Below are 21520 nucleotides of genomic sequence, written 5' to 3'. Positions count from 1 at the left end.
TCCTGAGGTCAAGGAATTGGCCCAGAGTCTAGCCCATGCCCGGAAACCAGAGTTCATGTCTCCTCAGAGTCTTCTTTCTTCCTTCTTCAGTCTTCTTTATTCAAATGATGCTATGCACTGTGAATTCACTGGAGTAAATGAACTCTGGCATTTTATCTTTAGTGCTATTTTTATGTGTGCCAGTGCTATATGGTGTCCTACTGCAAAATGGTGCCATCCAGTGCCATCCACTGAAGAGGATGCATCAGAGTTAATTTAATCCATTGAATCTCAAGCAGATAGTATCATTTTAGCAAAGAAGACTGAAGAAGAAGAATGAAGATAGTCTTTGAGTAGAACTGGGCTTGTCCTCCAGGCCTAAGCCTGACCCTGGGCTAAGGCTCTGGAGTTGGGACTCTTCCTCTGGGCTGGGCCCCAGTTTCAGGTATGGATGTAAGCTCTGGTCTGGAGGCAAAGGCCCAGGCATCTGGATCCAGCATCTGGGCAGGGTCCCAGCATCGGCCCTGGGCTTGGGCCAGGACCCAGCATCAGGCACAGACCTGGGCTCTAGACTGGAGGCCAAGGCTCAGATGTCAGGATCCAGCATCCGGGTATCAGGCCTGGGTCTGGCCTAGGCTGGTGGCCTAGAAGTTGGGCCTGGATCCAGGGTCTGGTTTTGGCTGAGATCCAGGCATCAGGACCTGGCAGCAAGATGCAGGCTCCATGCTGAGCCTTTGTGTCGGGCCTTGGCCTGGGCCTAGTTATGGCATCATATCCTCGATGGATCACATAAGTGGAAAATTCCTGACCCTGGCAAAATTTTGGGGGGACTTGACCTTTACTTGGGTTTGGGCTGAGGCCCCAGCATTGGGCCCAGGTCTAGACCGAGACCCCGGCATTGTATTCTATAGCTTAAGGTATAGCCTCTGTGTCTTGTCATGATCTATGCCTAGGCGAGGCCCCAGCCATATTCCTAGGCCTATGCAGAGGTGTCTGCTTCATACTTGGGAGTAGTCCACAGCCCCTTCTTTGGGCCTCAACCTATTCCCTAGGTGAGGTCCCAGTCTTGGGCCTAGGACTTGGCCTGACTGGAGATATATTTTTTTTTTTACAAAACAAATAAATAGGATTTGTTTAATTCTGGGGGGCCCCTCAATTTATTTCTGGGCAACATGAAAGAAAGTAATTGGCCCTATTCATTTCATTTTTTACATTTGAATATAATGAATGCACATCCCTATTCAAAACCTGACTTCACATCGCAGAATGCCTCTTGCTAATGTGGGTAAAAGTACCCACAAAATGGAGTTTTGTGTATACTTTCACAAGCCCAACCTCTGACAATCATAAAACAGAGTTTTATGTACATAAATCATTTTGAAAGTCAAGCTCTTAGGAGTAGATTTTATAAATCTATGCCCGCGCGAACAAAAGTACGCGGGATTTTATAAGATCCGTGCGTAGCCGCGCGTATCTTATAAAATCCGGGGTCAGTGCGCGCAAAGGGGTGCACATTTGTGCACCTTGCACGTGCCGAGCCCTGCACGCGCTGCCCATTCCCTCCTCCCCCCACCCCTGCACCTTGCCCTCCCTTCCCCTACCTAACCCACCCCCCCCAGCCCTATCTAAACCCCCCTACCTGTGTTTTAAAAGTTACGCCTGCCAGAAGCAGGTGTAACATGTGCGCCAGCAGGCTGCTGGCGCACGATTCCCCGGCCCGGGACCCGTTTCGGAGGCCTCGGCCACGCCCCCGAAATGACCCCCGGGCCAGCACCACGCCCCCCAAAACACCCCCAGAACATCCCAAATGTCGCGTCAGCCCCGGCATGCCCCCCCGACACACCCCCGATATGCCCCCCCCCCCCCCCAGCGAAGCCCCGGGACTTACGCGTGTCCCGGGGCTTGCGCGTGCCGCCAAGCCTATGCAAAATAGGCTCGGCGCACGCAGGTGGGTTTTAAAAGGGTAACGTGCATAAGTTATGCGCATAACCCTTTTAAAATCTGGCCCTTAATGCATACACTTTGCACTTGCTATTTTTGAAAGAGAACTGTGTGTACATTAATAGTTATCACATAACTTGCAACTACATGGACTAAATTTATACTGTCCACTATATCAGCAGTTGGTAAAAGGGTTTTTTAGAGAGAATAAGATCATACCAGAAAACAAAATTAATTTCTTGATTTGATCTTCACTGCAGAGGATGCTATAGAGATATCCATACTTGAAACATAGGTGAATTTTCAGAGACTTGAAGAAAACAAATAAGGATGGGGGTAACTTGTTGATGCGGCTGTTGCAACCTTAACCAATAAGCCTTATACGTGTGATGAAACTCAGCATTGTTCTCTGCTACAAACAGCAAGAGTTAACAGAGAAATGGACTCAAGACAGGAACCAACATGGGCCCTGACTTTAACAGTTTGGGAAACTGTTAGGATTCGTGAGTTTCATGGACCCTTGGCCCGAGGTGGAGGTTGGTACCACCTGAGGGGTGGAGCCCCACAGGTCCTCACCATCAGGAGGTGAGGTCAGCTGCAGCAGAGGACACAACTGTAGTTCAGTAGAGTGAGAACGTCCTGCGTCACTGCCACATGATTGCAGGTACCTACACTGAGATTGCTGTGAGGCGCCCCGGGGAGCGTGCAGACAAGCTCTACTGGAGGAGTGATGCAGAGACTGTCCCGTGGCAATAGAGCCTCTGATGTAATGACAAGGGCTGCCCCGTGGAGCAGGGAAGCATAGAGTAAAGTCTCTAATGTAGTGGCATAGGCTGCCCCGAGGAGTGGGGAAGTGTAAAGTCTCTGATGTAGTGGCATAGGCTGCCCCGAGGAGTGGGGAAGTGTAAAGTCTCTGATGTAGTAATGTAGGCTGCTCTGAGGAGTGGGGAAGCGTAGCATAAAGCCACTGGTGTAAAGGCATTGAGATTGCTCCCGCGGAGTGAGGAAGTGTTGAGTCCAAGTCTCTGGTGTGGTAAGGTAGACATTGCCCCAAGGAGCGGGGAAGCGTAGAGATGGGATCTCCGATAGGCAGTGCTAGAGGCAACCCCGAGGAGCAGAGAAGCGAGCAGCAGGAACTCTGGAGAGGAGTGCAGGAGCTACCCCGAGGAGCGGGGAAACCTGGAGACCAGGTCTCCCAAAAGAAGTGCAAGCAGGCCCCCGAGGAGTGGGTACCCGAGTCAGAGTCCAGATCAGCAAGTAGATATCCAAGGCAGGAACCATGGATTCGGAGAAGCAGCAACCAACACCAGTGAAGCAAAGAAACTCGTTGCCAAGTACTTATGAATCCCAAGCTTGTGATGTCATTAGTCGGGGATGTTTTTGCCATTGTGCCTTTTAAGGTGAGGCCCGTTGGCTCTCACGTGCACCTAGGAAGGCCTAGAGTTGGTGTGAAGGTCGGCGGTGTCCCAGCCGCCATGAGGAGTTTTGAGAGCCAGGAGGTACGCAGTGATAGCGGCTAGCCACAGCCACGAGTTCACCCGGAGAGGAGAGCAGTGCAATACATGACGTGAGTTGGGTTGGCCGCCCGCGGCCGACGGTCATAACAGAAACTAAGTTTGGGGGTAACTTGTATTATAGGGGAGACCTGTATAGTGCGGCTGGCACTACCAGAAGCTTGCTGGGCAGACTGGATGGACAATTTGGTCTTTTTCTGCCTTCATTTCTATGTTTCTGTTTCTATATTACTGTGAATCTGTAAGAAGCGTTAGAGAAACCTAAAGAAACTAAATACTAGCATTTCACCAGGAACTCTCTTTGAAAAATATAGAGCTATCTGATTTTATACATTTTTCTAACTGATTTTTATCTACTCATATTAGTTTTATAACTCTTGTTAAAATTGTTTTATTTTATTTTTACATGATTGATAATACATTTGTATTTTAATTATGTGTTACATTGTATTGCACATGTTTTTATTTAGTAATTCATGAATTTTAAATTTGTGAACTTCCTTGATAATTGAAATGCAAAATCAGTCAAACAAATCAGGTAAATAAATAAATAAATAATAATAATACCACTCCATATTGCATTAACTAGCTGAATTTCAAAACCCTGTCCTGGGCATTCCTGAAGTCAGCCCCTCTTTTGTTTGGCTAAATCTGAATGCACAGTGACAGATAATAGCCAAAAAGAGGAAGTAATTCTTAACCAGTTAGATTTATGCTGTTAAAGGTTTGGCTTAATCCTTCTCCTCTCCATCCCAGGTAACCTATCTCTCATAATAGTTCAACACTCAGCAGATCACTCTGGAAGTATCTAATTCCACTAAAGTTCCTCTTTAATTGAGCAGAGAGCTTTCACATAGAGAATGGATTTATATTACCAGACCCACCTATTTCCTATTTTTTAATAAGATTAAATAACCTCTTTAAAGCCTGTGAAATAGAGTTAGATTTGGTGTTTAGCTAATGAGCCACATACAGGACACAGTTGAGATATATTGTCTAATGAATCGGCCATATACACACCCAGTTGAGGTGTATTATCTTATTTCAACCCTAGCAAAGTTAACAAGCTCAGGCAGGTTCAGGCAAGCTCAAACTTTTAATCTAAACTAGCAATGCTTTTAAATTCAAGCCAAGAGAACTCAGCTTTTGCCTTTCAAAAACATAGAATGGTAAAGAGATAAAATATAGTAAAAGTGAAAATTTAGGCAGCTTTACCTCTCTTCATAATAGTTCAGCTCTAAGTAGTTTACTCTGCCAACATTTCTCTTCTGCTCTGAGTTCAAACCTAAAAGGAAACAAATTACAAAACACTAAGTGCAAATGAATGCATTTGTATTTGCCTAGAAAAATAATATATTTCAATTCTATGCAAATATTTAGATGGAAATGCCTTGAAATATTACTTTGAGGATAATACGCTTCAATGTTTTCAAATAAATTACAGTGTAATAATTGCTCAATGTTTTTTCTTTAAAAAAAAATAATACAGTTTACTACTCATTATCATCACATAATGAAGCTGAATTGCTCTGGGCCAAATGTTAAAATGTGCTTATTTGAATTTTAAATTCTCATTTGGCTTTTAACAGTATCCCTCTAGATTTGCTTGACATACAATTTTTCCAGGATTTCCCAAGCTCTGATTCTTTTAAAACCGTGTTTGAATTTAAAGTCACATGAAGCAATTGATAAACAGCATTAGAATATAATTCTTGACTTTAGCTTCCCTGTTCCTGGGTCCTGAAGACCCCAGTTTAGTCTTTTAGCTTTTTTTCTACTTTAATTGGTTTAAAAAGATCCATTCTTTTAAAATGTATAATTTGGCCCTTAGCTTTGTGATCAACCAGATAAAAATCAGTATTTTGCATTGCTAAATAATCTTAAAGGAATAATGAAAAATGAATATATCGTTTAATCAGTTAAGTCTCCTAAGTATGAGACCAGCCTACTCTGCCGACAATAAAAAAAATTTCATTTCAGAGTTAGCATGAAGCAGGGATCCAATACTTCACTGGTTGCATTAATGCACAGCAAAGAAAACTGACACAGTAGTTAATTAATAATCATAATTGTGAAGAATGAGGGCTAATGGGTTCTAGGATTCTTTTTGACACACCCCATCAAGGAGAAAAGCAAATGTACGCATCTTAAGTGCCACTACTGAACTAATGGAGTGTGATAATGTTATGTAAGCCCTGTAGTGCTCTTAAAATTATCCAGATATTTTCCAGCTTCTATCACATTTCTGTTTTTCTTTAGGGCATGTCTAATGTACTGCATATGCAATTTCTGCAAGTGTTTTTTTTTGTTGTTGTTGTTGTTTTTAATAGATAATAGGGGTGTGTATGGAAAAAAAAATGTCAGTTTATTTCAATTTTTTAAAATCAGTTTACAGTTTCATTCATTTTGTTTGGTTGGAGTAAGAAGCTCACATCCATTCTGTTTGTTTTCCTCAAAGTCAATGGGAGAAAGCAATGCATCTTAATTTTGGCTCTAACATTGGCGTTTTCCATCCAAGGTTTATGAACTTTGCTAGGAGGCATCAGCGGGAGGGACCACAACACCCCAAGATACTAAGGTGCATGAACACCACACAGAACCAAAAGAAGGACAAAGGATCCCAACAGTGGAATGAGTAGCCCATGTCACTCTGAAAAGGGCAAAGAAGCCAACAGTGGCACGAACACCTAAAAGCAGAAAAAAGAGGAGCAAAGAGCACCATTAACTATGGCATTAATACCCCAAAGAACTGTTAGAGTGTAAAAAACATACTGAAGAGAGGTATGACCACACCTGAGCTGCCAAAAGAAGGAAAGAGAGAACAAACAACAATGGCAGGAAGAGCCCAAGTCATCATGTGAAGGACAAAGCAGCGCCAATAATGGTAAATTCAGTAAGGTTTTGTGAGAGTGGCATATCAGCGCCAAGAGTGGCATGAAGAATGCAAGGCAGTATAAGAGGGGCAAAGCAGCACAAATAGTAGAAGATCTTAAGGTACTAGGCAAGGTACTAGGAAAAGGTCATAAGCAATGGCATAAAGCCCTAAGTACAGAGTAAAAAGTAAAGCAGCAAGATGATCAATTATCAGCAGCTCAAGATATTAAGTGAGCACTGCTTAGCATGCACTCATTATAGTCAGATTATAAAAGCTTAAATTAAATAAAGTGAGGGGTAAGGCATCAAAAAAGTGGCATTAACACCTCAAGACACAGAGTGCAGAGTGAGGCAGCAAGAGGAGTAGCCTCAATGCAGCAAGGCACTTAACCAAGAGAGAGAGAGAGAGAGAGAAGACATATGGAGCGGGCAGTAACAATGGCCCAACAACAAAGCAAGCCACTGAAACAGAGAAGAGATAGGCCATGAGAAGCAGGTTGGATGGCAAGCAGCAACTACAGCAAGGCACCAAGATCCCAAGGCATCCAGAGATGTGCAGGGGAAGAGGTTTTTCTTTTTCTGTTTTTCTTTTTGACGTCAAAACACCTTAGAATATCCAGAAGAGGCAGGGCATGAGGAACAGGCTAGGCAGAGGTAACAAGAATAGCAATTAGCAACAAGCACAGAGGTAAAAAATTGTCAACATTGGTTTTGTATAGATGAACACGGGGCAGATTTTTATTCTTATGCGTGCGGGGTACATTTGTGCATGCTACCCGGTGTGCACAAATGTACACACAATTTTATAACATGCACGTGCTGCCGCGCGCGTGTTATAAAATCCAAGGTCGGCACGTGCAAGAGGGTGCACCTTGCGTGCGCCGAGCCCAAGGGGAGCCCCGATGGCTTTCCCCATTCCCTCCAAGGTCGCTTCGAAATCAGAGCGGCCTCGGAGGGAACTTTTTTACCACTCTCCCCCACCTTCCCCTCCCTTCCCCTATCTAACCCACCCCCTAGCCCTAACTAAATCCCCCCCTACCTTTGTTGCAGAAATTACGCCTGCCCGCACTGGCTGGCTGCCAGCGTGCCATCCCCCAGCACAGGCCGCTGTGCTGGAAGCCTCTCGACTGCCCCGGGACCTGCCCCGCCCATGGCCCCACCCCCGAAATGCCCATTTTTGAAAGTCCCGGGGCTTGCGCGCACCACCGAGCCTATGCAAAATATGCTCGGCGCATGCAGGGGTAGGTTTTTGGGGGTTATGCGCGTAGCTTACATGTGTAACCCTTTGAAAATCTACCCCTTAGTCTTCTTACCACTCACATAGAAAATCAGGGAATCTCAGTAGTGGGAGAAATTATGATCAGAACGGCCATATTTTCCACCAACTCTGATACTAGTTCTGAATCACTTACCAATCACTTATCAACCTCTGTACACTTACAGAGGTTGATATTCAAATGGGAATTATCCAATATCCATATAACATCTGAGTTATCCAAATAATCCCCGAGATTTTAATATCTTTGTCACATATCCAACTAAATCCTGCTAAGAGGGTGCAATGAGACCTTATCATGCAATATTTGGCTGATAACATTCAATTTTTGGCCTATAACACACAATATTTGGCCTTTAATGTGTGATATTTGGAATTATCAAGCATTAAATGAGAAGCATGCAAATAAATGTCATGCCATTTGTCTTTTCACATTAAAATAATGAACATTTAACTAGCAGGCCAGGATTCCAGGAACCTCAGTGTTAGGTGATTATATAGAGGTATAGGCACATTGGATAGTTCAGGCAGCTAATCAGCAGTGCCAAGAGGAAAAAATATCAGCTACGGAAGTCCCAGTACTGGGTGCAGAGTAACAACAGAAACAGGTGGGGCAGCAGGGTCATCTAGGATCACCACACAGCAGGCCACATAGGGCCTGCCGGAAGCATATCTTTTGTCACTGTACTACATTACTAGGGCTTTCAGAGAGAGAAGAAACCTATATAGCATTTAACTTTCAAAAGGGACCCTATAATGAAACCTGGTTAAGTAAAATTACTAGGTCTTTCAAAGAGAGAAGAAACCTATATAGCATTTAACTTTCAAAAGGGTCTCTATAATGAAACATGGTTAAGAAAAAATTGAAAGGAACTTCAAAAGTTAAGAGTTTACATCACTCATGGATGTTGTTGAAAAACACCATCTTGGAAGCCCAGACCAGATGTGTTCCATGCATTAAAAAATGTGGAAGAAAGGCCAAACACCTGCCACCATAGTTAAAAGGTAAGGTGAAAGATGCTGTTTTAGCCAAAAAGAACATTTTTCAAAATTGGAAAAGGGATCCAAATTAAGAAAATAGGAAACAGAATAAGCACTAGCAAGTTGGATACAAAGCATTGAAAAGGAAGGCAAAGGCAGAAACTGTGGAAACAAAAACATAATAAAAATGTTTTCATGTACATGTGAAGAAAAAAGCCTGTGTGGGAGTCAGTTGGGCCACTAGATTATTGAAGGGATAAAAAGGCATAAAGGAAGGACAAGGCCATAGCAGAAAGATTAAATGAATTCTTTGATTCGGTCTTTATTGAGGAAGATATAAGACAGATACCCATAATCACATTGTTTTTCTTTGTTGGGAATCCAGAGATGGCATTTGTGGACTGGAATGTGGACATAAACTGCTGCTTCAGAGCGTTCCGTTTGCTTACTTCATTTCCGGCGAACAGAATGCTGTGAAGCAGCGGTCTATATACTGCTCATATAATTATGATCTACTTTGTATTTATCACATTCCAGTCCACAAATTCCATCCCTGGATTCCTAACAAAGAAAAACAATGTGAATACCAGTACTTATTTTATCCAGGCTTATGTAGACCTCCGAAGAACAAACAATGCCAAAATAGCCATGTTTCGCAACATAAACCACTGTTCAGGGTATTCCATTTGCTTACTTAATTTCTGGTCAATGGAATGCCCTGAAGCAGAGGTTTATGTTGCAAAACTTGGCCATGTTGGCATTGTTTGTTCTTCGGAAGTCTACATAAGCCTGGATAAGATAAGTACTGGTGCTTATATGATGCTGGTGATACAAGTTTGAACTGTATTATGTTTTAGAGTCAGCATTGTAATGAGATGAAATGGAAGCTTGTTTGTGGACCTAAAAGTGAATAAAGGAAGCCTCTTTGGATCTAAAAGTGAAAGTAAATATAAGAACTGTTAAGATCGGTCAAAGCAATGGTTATATTTAAGTGAAGGTTTTTTTTTTTTTTTTCCCCCACTGATGGCAGTTTGAAAGAGTTACATGCACTGTTAAAATTTGTCATTTTGACATTTAATGGATGTGCTGTCTGAGGTTTTCCCCTTTTTCTTGACAATTGCTTAAATATAGGGCTAGATGGTTGACTTCTTTTAAGTTTGTATCTAAAAGGCTTGAAAAAAATTTAAAAATCTCAAAAAAAATGTTTTTTTGCATAGACAAGTATGAGTGTACTGGATTTGATTGTGTAATAGCACATTGGGATTACACTTTGAAATCAGTTCCTTTCATGAAGTACAAGAAGCACACATTTGTAGAGTAATATAATGGATTCAACAAACTGAAAATTTTCACCAGTGTACTTTTGGGATTTGATTGTAGTGAGACACACTGGCTGAGCTTATTGGGTGGTGGTAATTTATCAAGGCAGATACCCATGTCAGAACTGATATTTAAAGGCAATGATTCAGGTCAACTGAAACAAAGATGTAATAGGGCAAACTGACAAACTAAAGAGTAGCAAATCACTTCGATCAGATAGTATTACATCTCCAAGTGCAGAAAGAACTGAATAATGAAATTGTAAACCTACTATTAGTAATCTGTAAACTAGCATTAAAATCAGCTATAGTACCTCAAGACTGGAGTGTAGCCAACAAAATGCCAATTTTTAAAAAAGTTTCCAGGGGTTATCCAGGAAACTACAGACTGATTAGCCTGATGTCAGTGCTAGGAAAAATGGTTGAAACTATTATAAAGAACAAAATTACTGAACATATATTGTACATTGGTCATAGTTTAATGGGACAAAGCAAATATAGGTGTAGTCAAAGGAAGTCTTGCCTCACCAATCTGCTACATATTTTGAAGGCGTAAATAGACCTGTGGCTAGAGGCCAACCACTTGATATAATGTATCTGGATTTTCAGAAAGATTTTGACAAAGTACCTCATAAGAGACTCTTGAGGAAACTAAAATGTCATGGGATAGGAGGCAATGTTCTATTGTGGATTGAAAACAGAAAATAGGGCTAAATGGTCAATCTTATAAATGAAGAAAGATGAAACATAGAAATGGCAGCGGCCATCTTTAAAGATGGCGCCAGCCAGCCAGTGCTCCTACCATGTGACAAGGGCTGGCCAATGGCACGGATACCCTGTCACATGGTAAGGGCAAAGGGCCACCCGATTTTATAACATGCATTTTGAGTGGCAGCCAAAATGGCGCCGATGGCCCGAGAGTGGGAGATCGGTCCCCGCGCATCCACTGGACCACCAGGTACTCGTAAAAAGTTTTAGGGGGGTTCGGGGGGTGGGGGAAAGTAAGAGATTAGTTTTATAGTGTCGGGGTGGGTTTAGGGGTTGTTTTGGTGTGCCGGTTTTCCCGCCCTCCCCCCAAATAACTCCTGTTAGTGGTCACTAATGGGAGTAACGATTTTTCACGATAAATCGTGAAAATTTCTATTGTATCGTGCACTATACCGATTTTTGACGATTTAAAAAATATCGGACGATTTTTTAAAATCGTCAAAAAACGATTCACATCCCTAGTGGCTATTCCCTAAGGCAGAGCTTTCCAAACTTTTCATGTTGGTGACACACTTTTTAGACAAACATAATTTCGGGACACAGTAATTCAGTCTACTAGCAAACCAGAGGTTGTATGCAGTGTAACAAAGGAAAAAAGAAACATCACCCATCCTTATAAAACAAATCAAGAAATATAAAATCATCAGCAGTAAAACTGTACTAACAAAAAGAACATATTTCGAAACAGTTGATGAGTGGAATATCCAATAATTAAAAACTCATATAAAACATTTCCAGATACCAACAAAATATTTCAAAATAGCAGACACAAAGACCCAGTAATGAAAAATAATAAGGATACAAACATTTTTTTGCTCTGCATACCTGGGAACGTTTGATATCCAGGTCTCCTGAGATTGTTCTGAATTAGCAGGAGGCGGGGTGGTTTGCTTGGAACTTTCTCCTCTCTCAGTCACATACCAGCGCTCTCTCTCACACACCTATACACACATGCTCTCAGTACTCACATATACACATGTTTTTTTCTCTCTCACTTATATAGGCTCTTAATTACACATTTACACACATGCTGTCTATCTTTTCACGCTTACACACACACAGGCTTTCAATCACACACATACATGCTGTCTTTTTCTCTCACACACAGACTCTCATTCACATGCTTACAAACATGTCCTCTCTTTCTCTCATTTACACACAGGCTCTCAATCACATACTCACATGCTCCCTCACCTAAATCAGCTCTCAATCACTCACAGACACACATGGTCTCTCTCTCTCATTTAAACACAGGCTCTCAATCACATGCTCACATGCTCCATCACCTAAACCAGCTCTCAATCACACCCAGACACACATGGTCTCTCTCTCTCATTTAAACACAGGCTCTTAATCATACATACACATGATTTCTCTCACACACAAAGGATTTCAATCATACACACATACTCTTTCACACAAACAGGTTTTCAATCACAAACTTACACATACAGGTTCCCAATGGTAAACTTACATTCATGCTCTCTCTCTCTCACAGGCAGGCTCTCAATCACAGACATACACTCTTTCACATGTACAGGCTCTCAATCATTCACATACATGCAATCTCTCTCACACACACACACACACACACACACAGCCCCCCCCGCGGCCCGGAAGTGGAAGTGGAGAGTATCGGGTGCCTGCGCGGCAAGAAGAGGCCACGCTAGTGCGCTCGGCATCGGCCCGAAGAAAAGAAGACTGCAGCGCGGCTCGGAGGAAAATGAAGAGGTTCAACCGCGGCCGATGGGACTCCGCCTCCGCGAGGGCTGAAAATGAAGAGGTTAGCGTTGGTAGGAGGCTGCTGCTGCCGCGAGTTCCCGGGGTGGGAGTGAGAGAGTGTGAATGAGCGAGCAAACACATGCTTGCTCGCTCATTCACTCTCTCTCTCCCCCACCCCCACCCCGGGAACTCGCGGCAGCAGCAGCCTCCTCCCAACGCTAACCTCTTCATTTTCAGCCCTCGCGGAGACGGAGTCCCATCGGCCGCGGCTGAACCTCTTCATTTTCCTCCGAGCCGCGCTGCAGTCTTCTTTTCTTCGGGCCGATGCCGAGCGCACTAGCGTGGCCTCTTCTTGCCGCGCAGGCAGCCGATACTCTCCACTTCCTCTTCCGGGGGGGGGGGGGGGGGGGCGGGAAGAAGAGAGCACGCCGGTGCCGCTGACTCCAGCTGTCCTGCTGCGTTCCGCCCGGGCGGAGGAGGACCGGGGAGCAGCTGGGTCAGCGGGAAAGTGTGGCGACACTTGTCTGCGAGCCAGATGCAGCCCTCAAAAGAGCCATATCTGGCTCGGAGCCATGGGTTCCCGGCCCCTGCACTTGCCGGTGTGTCACGTGCACCGGGCTTGCGCGACACACCGGCACACCTCAGGCGACACAGTAAAGTGTCGCGACACACACTTTGGAAAGCTCTGCCCTAAGGACTGGATTTTAAATGCCCTGAGCACGTAAATCCAGCCGGATTTACATGCGCAGGGCCCTCGCACGCCGGCACACCTATTTTGCATAGGCCACCGGCGTGCGCACAGCCCCGGGATGCGCGTAAGTCCCGGGGCTTCGTAAAAGGGGCTGGGAGGGGGCATGTCAGGGGGCAGTTCGGGGTGGGACCGGGGGCGTGGCGGTGGCTGGGGGCGTGGCGGTGGCCGGGGGCGTGGTTGAGGCCTCCAGACCAGCCCCTGGGTTGGGAGAGAGTGCGCCAGCAGCCCGCTGGCGCGCGCAGATTTACATCTGCTTTCAGCAGGCGTAAATCTGCCAACAAAAGGTAGGGGGGGGTTTAGATAGGGCCAGGGGGTTGGGTTAGGTAGGGGAAGGGAGGGGAAGGTGCGGGGGGTGGTAAGAAAGTTCCCTCCGAGGCCGCTCCGAAATCGGAGCGGCCTCGGAGGGAACAGGCAGCGCTCGCTGGGCTCGGCACACGCAGGTTGCACAAATGTGCACCACCTTGCGCGCGCCGACCCCGGATTTTATAAGAATCGCGTGGCTACGTGTGTATCTTATAAAATCCAGCGTACCTTTGTTCGCGCCTGGTGCGCAAACAAAAGTACGCGCTCGCACAAAATTATAAAATCTACCCCTAAGCAAACTTGATTAATAGCCATTAATGGACTTCTCCTCCAAGAACTTATCCAAACCTTTTTTGAACCCAGCTACACTAACTGCACTAACCACATCCTCTGGCAACAAATTCCAGAGCTTTATTGTGCGTTGAGTGAAAAATAATTTTCTCCGATTAGTCTTAAATGTGCTACTTGCTAACTTCATGTAATGCCCCCTAGTCCTTCTATTATTCGAAAGTGTAAATAACTGATTCACATCTACTCGTTCAAGATCTCTCATGATCTTAAAGACCTCTATCATATCCTTCCTCAGCCGTCTCTTCTCCAAGCTGAACAGCCCTAACCTCTTCAGCCTTTCTCATAGGGGAGCTGTTCCATCCCCTTTATCATTTTGGTTGCCCTTCTCTGTACCTTCTCCATCGCAATTATATCTTTTTTGAGATGCGGTGACCAGATAATCACAGATAAAACAATAACAATATTTTTAACATTATGAACATTATAGAATTTTCTGTACCTTTACAATTTCCTGCATGCATTTCTCTCTGCTGTGGTCCTAAACTGTGACCAGATTTGTTGTTTCTGGGCCAACCTTTTCACTAGTTACCAGAGAAGCCATTGTCGTGGAAATGTGGTTATGGCTTCAGCTTGCAATCCTGTTGCCATGGCGGTGCTAATTTTACTAAGATACTCAAGGAGATTACATTTAGTTTAGGGGTGTATGGAAGCTACCATTCTCTGCCTTTTTTAAACTTACTGGGTTTAAAATTGTTCATTTGGTGTTTTTCTGGGCAACAAAAGTATGTTTCCCATTCAACTCGATGCATACATGTCATTTGCAACGCCAAAAACCGCTTCCTAGCTTGTAGCAGACATTTGTATTATTTTTTCAAATTCCTTACTTCCCAACTCCCAAACAATTCCTGGGCAGGGGTCCCTAGATTCCCCTTACATGGTCACCACCTGTTTTGCAAGGTTTTTTTTATCCATATTGGGAATTTAACCCCAAACTATATCTGGCTGGCAACGGGGCAAATTCCATTATTTAAATGAACTTCAGGGGCAGGGAGGTTAGGTTGGTCAAGTGATATGGGTCCCTTCATCTGATTACCATACTTTTTTTAATTTTAATTTTACTTATTTTTACCTATTTTTTAATGTTTTTTTAATAGCCCCTCTTCTGGGTTCCACTGGTCCTGCTGACATCATTGCTGACATCAGTGGACCTCAACTTAGCATAACTTGTCACATCAGGGCTTCCCCAAGGCCTTGACACCAATAAAAACTGCAGCAGTGCTGAGCAGTTTCACTCACAATCGTAGCCGGATGATTGCAGGAGGAAGCAGCAGGAGTAGCAGCAGCTCTGTCAGCAGTGGCAGCAGCACAGTAATCAGTGGGAGAGTCCGGCTGTGTCAGCGATACGGTTCTGTACGAAGTTGCACTGCTTACTCGGGTCCCTCAACTAGCTCTTCTGGGATCACACTTGTTACTTTCCATTTGCCTCTCCCATATCATAAGAACATAAGAAATTGCCATGCTGGGTCAGGCCTCTTCTTCACTCATTGCTGGCCCTGGGTTGAATACAGGAGGGTAGGATCAGCAGCAGAAGAGGCCTGATGCTATACTGCCCACTTCCTCTTCGCTCAACTCACATCGCTGCCCACTCTCCAGTGACCTACTGGCTCTGTTGGTTCTTATCTCAGCTTCACTGTGCTTCTTTAGCCTTTACACAATTGTAGCCTTCCATCTGCATCGTAGATCAACTTTGATGCTCTTGCTGCCTTGGTTCTCATCTCTACGGACCCTCTCATGCCTGCTGTTCCGGCACCGTAGATTACAACATTCTCACACCAGTGACTGCTCTGACTCCAATCCAATCACCAGACCATCACTACATCCCCTCTCACTGCTGCTTTACTGAGGGCCCCTTTCTTACTGCGGCCTACTGGCTCTGCTGCTGCTCTACGCTACTGGGCCTCTAGCCTCTGGCAGTCCCTGTGACTTGTTCCTGAGTCACTAGTGTCATTGCTTCTGCCTCAACTGCTTCTGGTACCTTTGTTTCAGGACTCCGCTGGAACATCATTTCCCTTCAAGCCTCACTTGAGTCCCGAGGTTTACCTTGGAAAACTTAACTAATTAATTATTAATTTTTTTGACTTTTGGTATCCCTTTTACATTTTTTATTTTTCTCTTCACTGGGGAGGGTCAGGGTAGGATACAGTGTGAGGACTGTAGCAGTGCTAGTGATATTTTTGGTCTCTGTACTGTGAGGTAAGCACAGTACTCTGAAAGACTGAAGAGAAGAGTTGTGCCTGGCTGACAGTGTTTTTGGTTGTTTAATGTTTAACTAATATATTTTATAGTGAAGTGAGACAGCAATCCACAGGGGAGGGGAACAGACTGTTCTCCATACAGTGAGTGGTACTGTGAATAGGGTATAGTTACAGTATCAACAAATAAAATAATTTGTAATATTCAAACTTTCAGTAGGCAGTGCACTTCAACAAATTTCACCATATCAGGAGTATACGAAGTAGTGCAGATCTAGATCAGACTATGTCTCGTAGCAGTATAACAAAGGCACTAGGGATGTGAATCGTTTTAGGACGATTAAAATTATCGTCCGATAATTTTAATATCGTCTTAAACCGTTATGGAACACAATACAATAGAGATTCTAACGATTTATCGTTATAAATCGTTAGAATCGTGAGCCGGCACACTAAAACCCCCTAAAACCCACCCCCGACCCTTTAAATTAAATCCCCCACCCTCCCAAACCCTCCCCCCAATGACTTAAATAACCTGCGGGTCCAGCGGCGGTCCGGAATGGCAGCGGTCCGGAATGGGCTCCTGCTCCTGAATCTTGTTGTCTTCAGCCGGCGCCATTTTCCAAAATGGCGCCGAAAAATGGCGGCGGCCATAGACGAACATGATTGGACGGCAGGAGGTCCTTCCGGACCCCCGCTGGACTTTTGGCAAGTCTCGTGGGGGTCAGGAGGCCCCCCACAAGCTGGCCAAAAGTTCCTGGAGGTCCAGCGGAGGTCAGGGAGCGATTTCCCGCCGCGAATCGTTTTCGTACGGAAAATGGCGCCGGCAGGAGATCGACTGCAGGAGGTTGTTCAGCGAGGCGCCGTAACCCTCGCTGAACGACCTCCTGCAGTCGATCTCCTGCCGGCGCCATTTTCCGTACGGAAAATGGCGCCGGCCATACGCATATGGCCGGCGCCATTTTCCGTACGAAAACGATTTGCGGCGGGAAATCGCTCCCTGACCCCCGCTGGACCTCCAGGAACTTTTGGCCAGCTTGTGGGGGGCCTCCTGACCCCCACGAGACTTGCCAAAAGTCCAGCGGGGGTCCGGAAGGACCTCCTGCCGTCCAATCGTGTTCGTCTATGGCCGCCGCCATTTTTCGGCGCCATTTTGGAAAATGGCGCCGGCTGAAGACAACAAGATTCAGGAGCAGGAGCCCGTTCCGGACCGCTGCCGTTCCGGACCGCCGCTGGACCCGCAGGTTATTTAAGTCATTTGGGGGGGGTTCGGGAGGGTGGGGGATTTAATTTAAAGGGTCGGGGGTGGGTTTTAGGGGTTTTAATGTGCCGGTTTTGCGATTTTTCGATTTTTAGATTTTTCACGATTTTTCACGATTTTTCACGATATTTTACCCCCCCCAAACGGCAACAATACGATTCCCTCCCCCTCCCAGCCGAAATCGATCGTTAAGACGATCGAGGACACGATTCACATCCCTAAAAGGCACTAATCCTGCCCATAATTTGAAGAGAGACTTTTTTTGGCTGGAGAATGGCAGGAGTGTATTCAATATCCCTTTCCCATATGTTACTTTCTGACCCTTGGTCTTTTCTTGGTTATTCAGTGCTTTTCACAAACCTGATCCAGTCAGATATTTTTAAAAGTTTCATGTTCTCTTGGACATTATCTTCAAACTCTGTTCTCTTATAGTTCTTGTGTTTATTGGTCTCATTCAATATTTACTGTACCCTTCAATGGACTATATCACTTCAAAAAGCAAGGCCTGCAGAACTGCAGCATCAAGAACCAGGACCATGCTCCTACATGATTACTACTTTTGAGATAATGGAAGCAGTATTTGCAAAAACCGATTCAGATGAATCATATCTTGGATTCCCTGAATCACAGGATATTAAATAGCTAGTGACTAAAGAGCATTTGATACCTCTAGTCAGTATCATGTCAGCTTCTAGTGAAGGCGGAATCTGAAAAGCTAGCCTTACTTTTACATTTACCTTATCTGGGTAAGTGGCAACCGATAAATGTGGCCAGATATTCACCTGTTATCATTTAGCTGGATAAATGGTGCTAAACATCGACCTCCTAGAATTTAAACTGAAAAGACTAGAATTCCCGCCGCGAATCGTTTTCGTACGGAAAATGGCGCCGGCAGGAGATCGACTGCAGGAGGTTGTTCAGCGAGGCGCCGGAACCCTCACTGAACGACCTCCTGCAGTCGATCTCCTGCCGGCGCCATTTTCCGTACGAAAACGATTTGCGGCGGGAAATCGCTCCCTGACCCCCGCTGGACCTCCAGGAACTTTTGGCCAGCTTGTGGGGGGCCTCCTGACCCCCACGAGACTTGCCAAAAGTCCAGCGGGGCTCTGGAAGGACCTCCTGCCATCCAATCGTGTTCGTCTATGGCCGCCGCCATTTTTCGGCGCCATTTTGGAAAATGGCGCCGGCTGAAGACAACAAGATTCAGGAGCAGGAGCCCGTTCCGGACCGCTGCCGTTCCGGACCACCGCTGGACCCGCAGGTTATTTAAGTCATTTGGGGGGGGTTCGGGAGGGTGGGGGATTTAATTTAAAGGGTCGGGGGTGGGTTTTAGGGGGTTTTAATGTGCCGGTTTTGCGATTTTTCGATTTTTAGATTTTTCACGATTTTTCACGATATTTTACCCCCCCAAACGGCAACAATACGATTCCCTCCCCCTCCCAGCCGAAATCGATCGTTAAGACGATCGAGGACACGATTCACATCCCTAAAAGGCACTAATCCTGCCCATAATTTGAAGAGAGACTTTTTTGGCTGGAGAATGGCAGGAGTGTATTCAATATCCCTTTCCCATATGTTACTTTCTGACCCTTGGTCTTTTCTTGGTTATTCAGTGCTTTTCACAAACCTGATCCAGTCAGATATTTTTAAAAGTTTCATGTTCTCTTGGACATTATCTTCAAACTCTGTTCTCTTACAGTTCTTGTGTTTATTGGTCTCATTCAATATTTACTGTACCCTTCAATGGACTATATCACTTCAAAAAGCAAGGCCTGCAGAACTGCAGCATCAAGAACCAGGACCATGCTCCTACATGATTACTACTTTTGAGATAATGGAAGCAGTATTTGCAAAAACTGATTCAGATGAATCATATCTTGGATTCCCTGAATCACAGGATATTAAATAGCTAGTGACTAAAGAGCATTTGATACCTCTAGTCAGTATCATGTCAGCTTCTAGTGAAGGCTGAATCTGAAAAGCTAGCCTTACTTTTACATTTACCTTACCATTACCTGATAATGCAATATGGAAATATCAGGTCCCCTCAAGGGATTTCCTCTGGCTTTGCCATGCCTAGAACATTCTACTAATTTGGTTGATATCCTTTCCTATGCATTTTGAGCTTGGAGTTTTTCTTGCTACTCTGGGTGGCTATTTTGTACCTTTTATGATGCTTTGGGATTTTCATGCCACTCTTTCAGTTGCTTTTACCCTCAATCACTGCCTTGGGGGATTTCTATTTTTTCCTGTGCTTTGTTCCTCCTTCATAATAACTTGAGCTATTCATGCCACAGTTGGTGCTGTTTTGCCCTTCTCATACAGCCTTGAAGAGCGGGAGAGGATAATGTCACTATTGTTAGTGCCCTTTGCCCCACTTTTGCAGCCTTGCTGTGATCTGGCCAGTCTTGCTGCTGTTTTGCTCCACTAATTTGTTTTATTGATGCACAGTATTCAAACCTTTTCCAGTGTAAAGGAAACTATTAAACTAGGGGTTCATGAAATGAAACTCCAATTGGATGACTCAGAATCAACATCAAGAAATACTTCTTCATAGTGAAGGTGGTGGATGCTTAGAATGCCCTTCCAGAAGAGGTGGTGAGGATGAAAACAATAAAGAAATTTGAAAGGCCATGGAATAAACATTGTGGATCTGTAATAAGACTAGAGGTTGGAAATGAAGGACAGGGTGCACAGGGAGTAACCTGTTTTGAGTGGCCTGGAGATTACTAACCTTAACAGAAAGCATGGGGGTTACTACCCTTCATCAATTAACCTTATGATTGTGATGCAATTGCAACATCACCTCTGCTTTGCCAGTAGGGAGAAAGAGGTGGATTGGGATTCAGAGGATAGCCAGTGCTGGCCCCCAACTTTTATGGTCTGGGGGCCGGCACTGTTGCTATGGCCAAGCCCAAATGCAAAGCATGCTCAAGCAGAGTTGTCTGAATTGTCATAAAGGCTGCTCACCCTGTAAAAAACGTGGCAAACAATAATTTTGTAATGGGTTTGACAGTTGCTTGGTTTGGATTGTAAATATTACCACCCTTAACATAAAGCTTGGGGGTAAATTGCACTGAGTGGCAGTTACTACCCTGAAAAGGAACACAGGGCAAATGTGCATGGAGTGGTAGTTAATCCCATAAAAATAATCCAGGGCAGACTAGATGGACCATTTGGCCTTTTTTTCTGCCATCATTATTATATTACTATGATAGTGCCTTGGACAACTGCTACTGCTGGTACTAGTTTAGGCTATTGTGGGTCCTTGGGCTCTTCATGCCACTTTTGGTGCCATGTTGACATAGTCTTGTTTTGTTGGCATGCCTTCACCCTTCTGATGATGTCTTTAGAGATATCTAGTTTAATAGCTGTAAGTGTAATGAAACAAAACCCATAAATCAAAGGTCCTGTGTCCCAAATGAGAGCCTTTGTCACTGATCAATAAACTTTTCTGTGGAGCCCAGCACCACTCCATTCCAAACCATGCCTGATCCCTCTCTCCCCCTCCCTCCCCCGGCAAACTTTGACTGATTTCAAACTGAAAAGTTCCAATTAGTTCCCACCCCCACCCTCACCCTCCTGCAGTGACACAAGTACCAGGGCTCACCTCCAGGCTCCATATATCCCACCCCCTGATTGCCAAAATCCATCCCTGGTGGGAAAAAGGATTTTATTCACTCCGGTGGCTCCAGCACAGAGGAGGGTGAGGGAGAGAGGCATGTTTTGGGGGCAGGGATGTTGGGCCTGGGAAGGTTTAGTGATAAGTGAAGAAGGTTTACATTCGGGCCACAGGCCATTTGATGTATGGTTTTTTTTTGTTACACTGACAGTTACTTAACTGGATATCTCTTAAGATATCTGGTTAAGTAGAATGATATCCGGCCACACAAAGCAGGATAACTTTAAAACTTAATCAGCTATATTCAAACATAGCCGATTAGGCTTTAAAATTATCCGTCTACTTGTAGCTGGATAATTTTAAGCCAGTATATTCAGCGGGGAATATATAGGACAAGTTATCCAGATAATTTTACTTGGATAACTTGTCCACTAAACGGTTTAAAGAATATTTGCCTCTAGAGCCTACATTTAGGCACTCAGCTCTAATACATTTCCAAAAGGGCTAATTTAAGAGGCTAACTCCAAAAATTAGGAGCTCTTTGCAAATTGGTTCCAGTACATTCACAGAGTAAATCTTGTTTCCATTACATGATGAGCCTCAGAGAAGCAGCATTTGAAGTCTGACTTCTCTGAAGTGTTTTCTAGTCAGTACACTGCACTTCTG

At 44.6% G+C, this 21520-nt stretch overlaps 1 protein-coding gene across 1 annotated transcript in view; it reads right to left on the bottom strand.

Moving 5' to 3' along the window:
• Window positions 1-21520, bottom strand: part of SNTG1 (syntrophin gamma 1) — a 2212578-nt gene that overhangs the window by 1825000 nt on the left and 366058 nt on the right. The window contains exon 2 of the mRNA XM_029591258.1: window positions 4650-4719. The gene's annotated coding sequence lies outside the window, so the exon portion shown is untranslated. The remainder of the gene's footprint in view (window positions 1-4649; window positions 4720-21520) is intronic.

This window comes from Rhinatrema bivittatum, chromosome 2 (genome assembly GCF_901001135.1).
Source record: "Rhinatrema bivittatum chromosome 2, aRhiBiv1.1, whole genome shotgun sequence".
NCBI classification, from domain to species: Eukaryota; Metazoa; Chordata; class Amphibia; order Gymnophiona; family Rhinatrematidae; genus Rhinatrema; species Rhinatrema bivittatum.
This window is presented reverse-complemented; position numbering and strand designations above follow the sequence as displayed.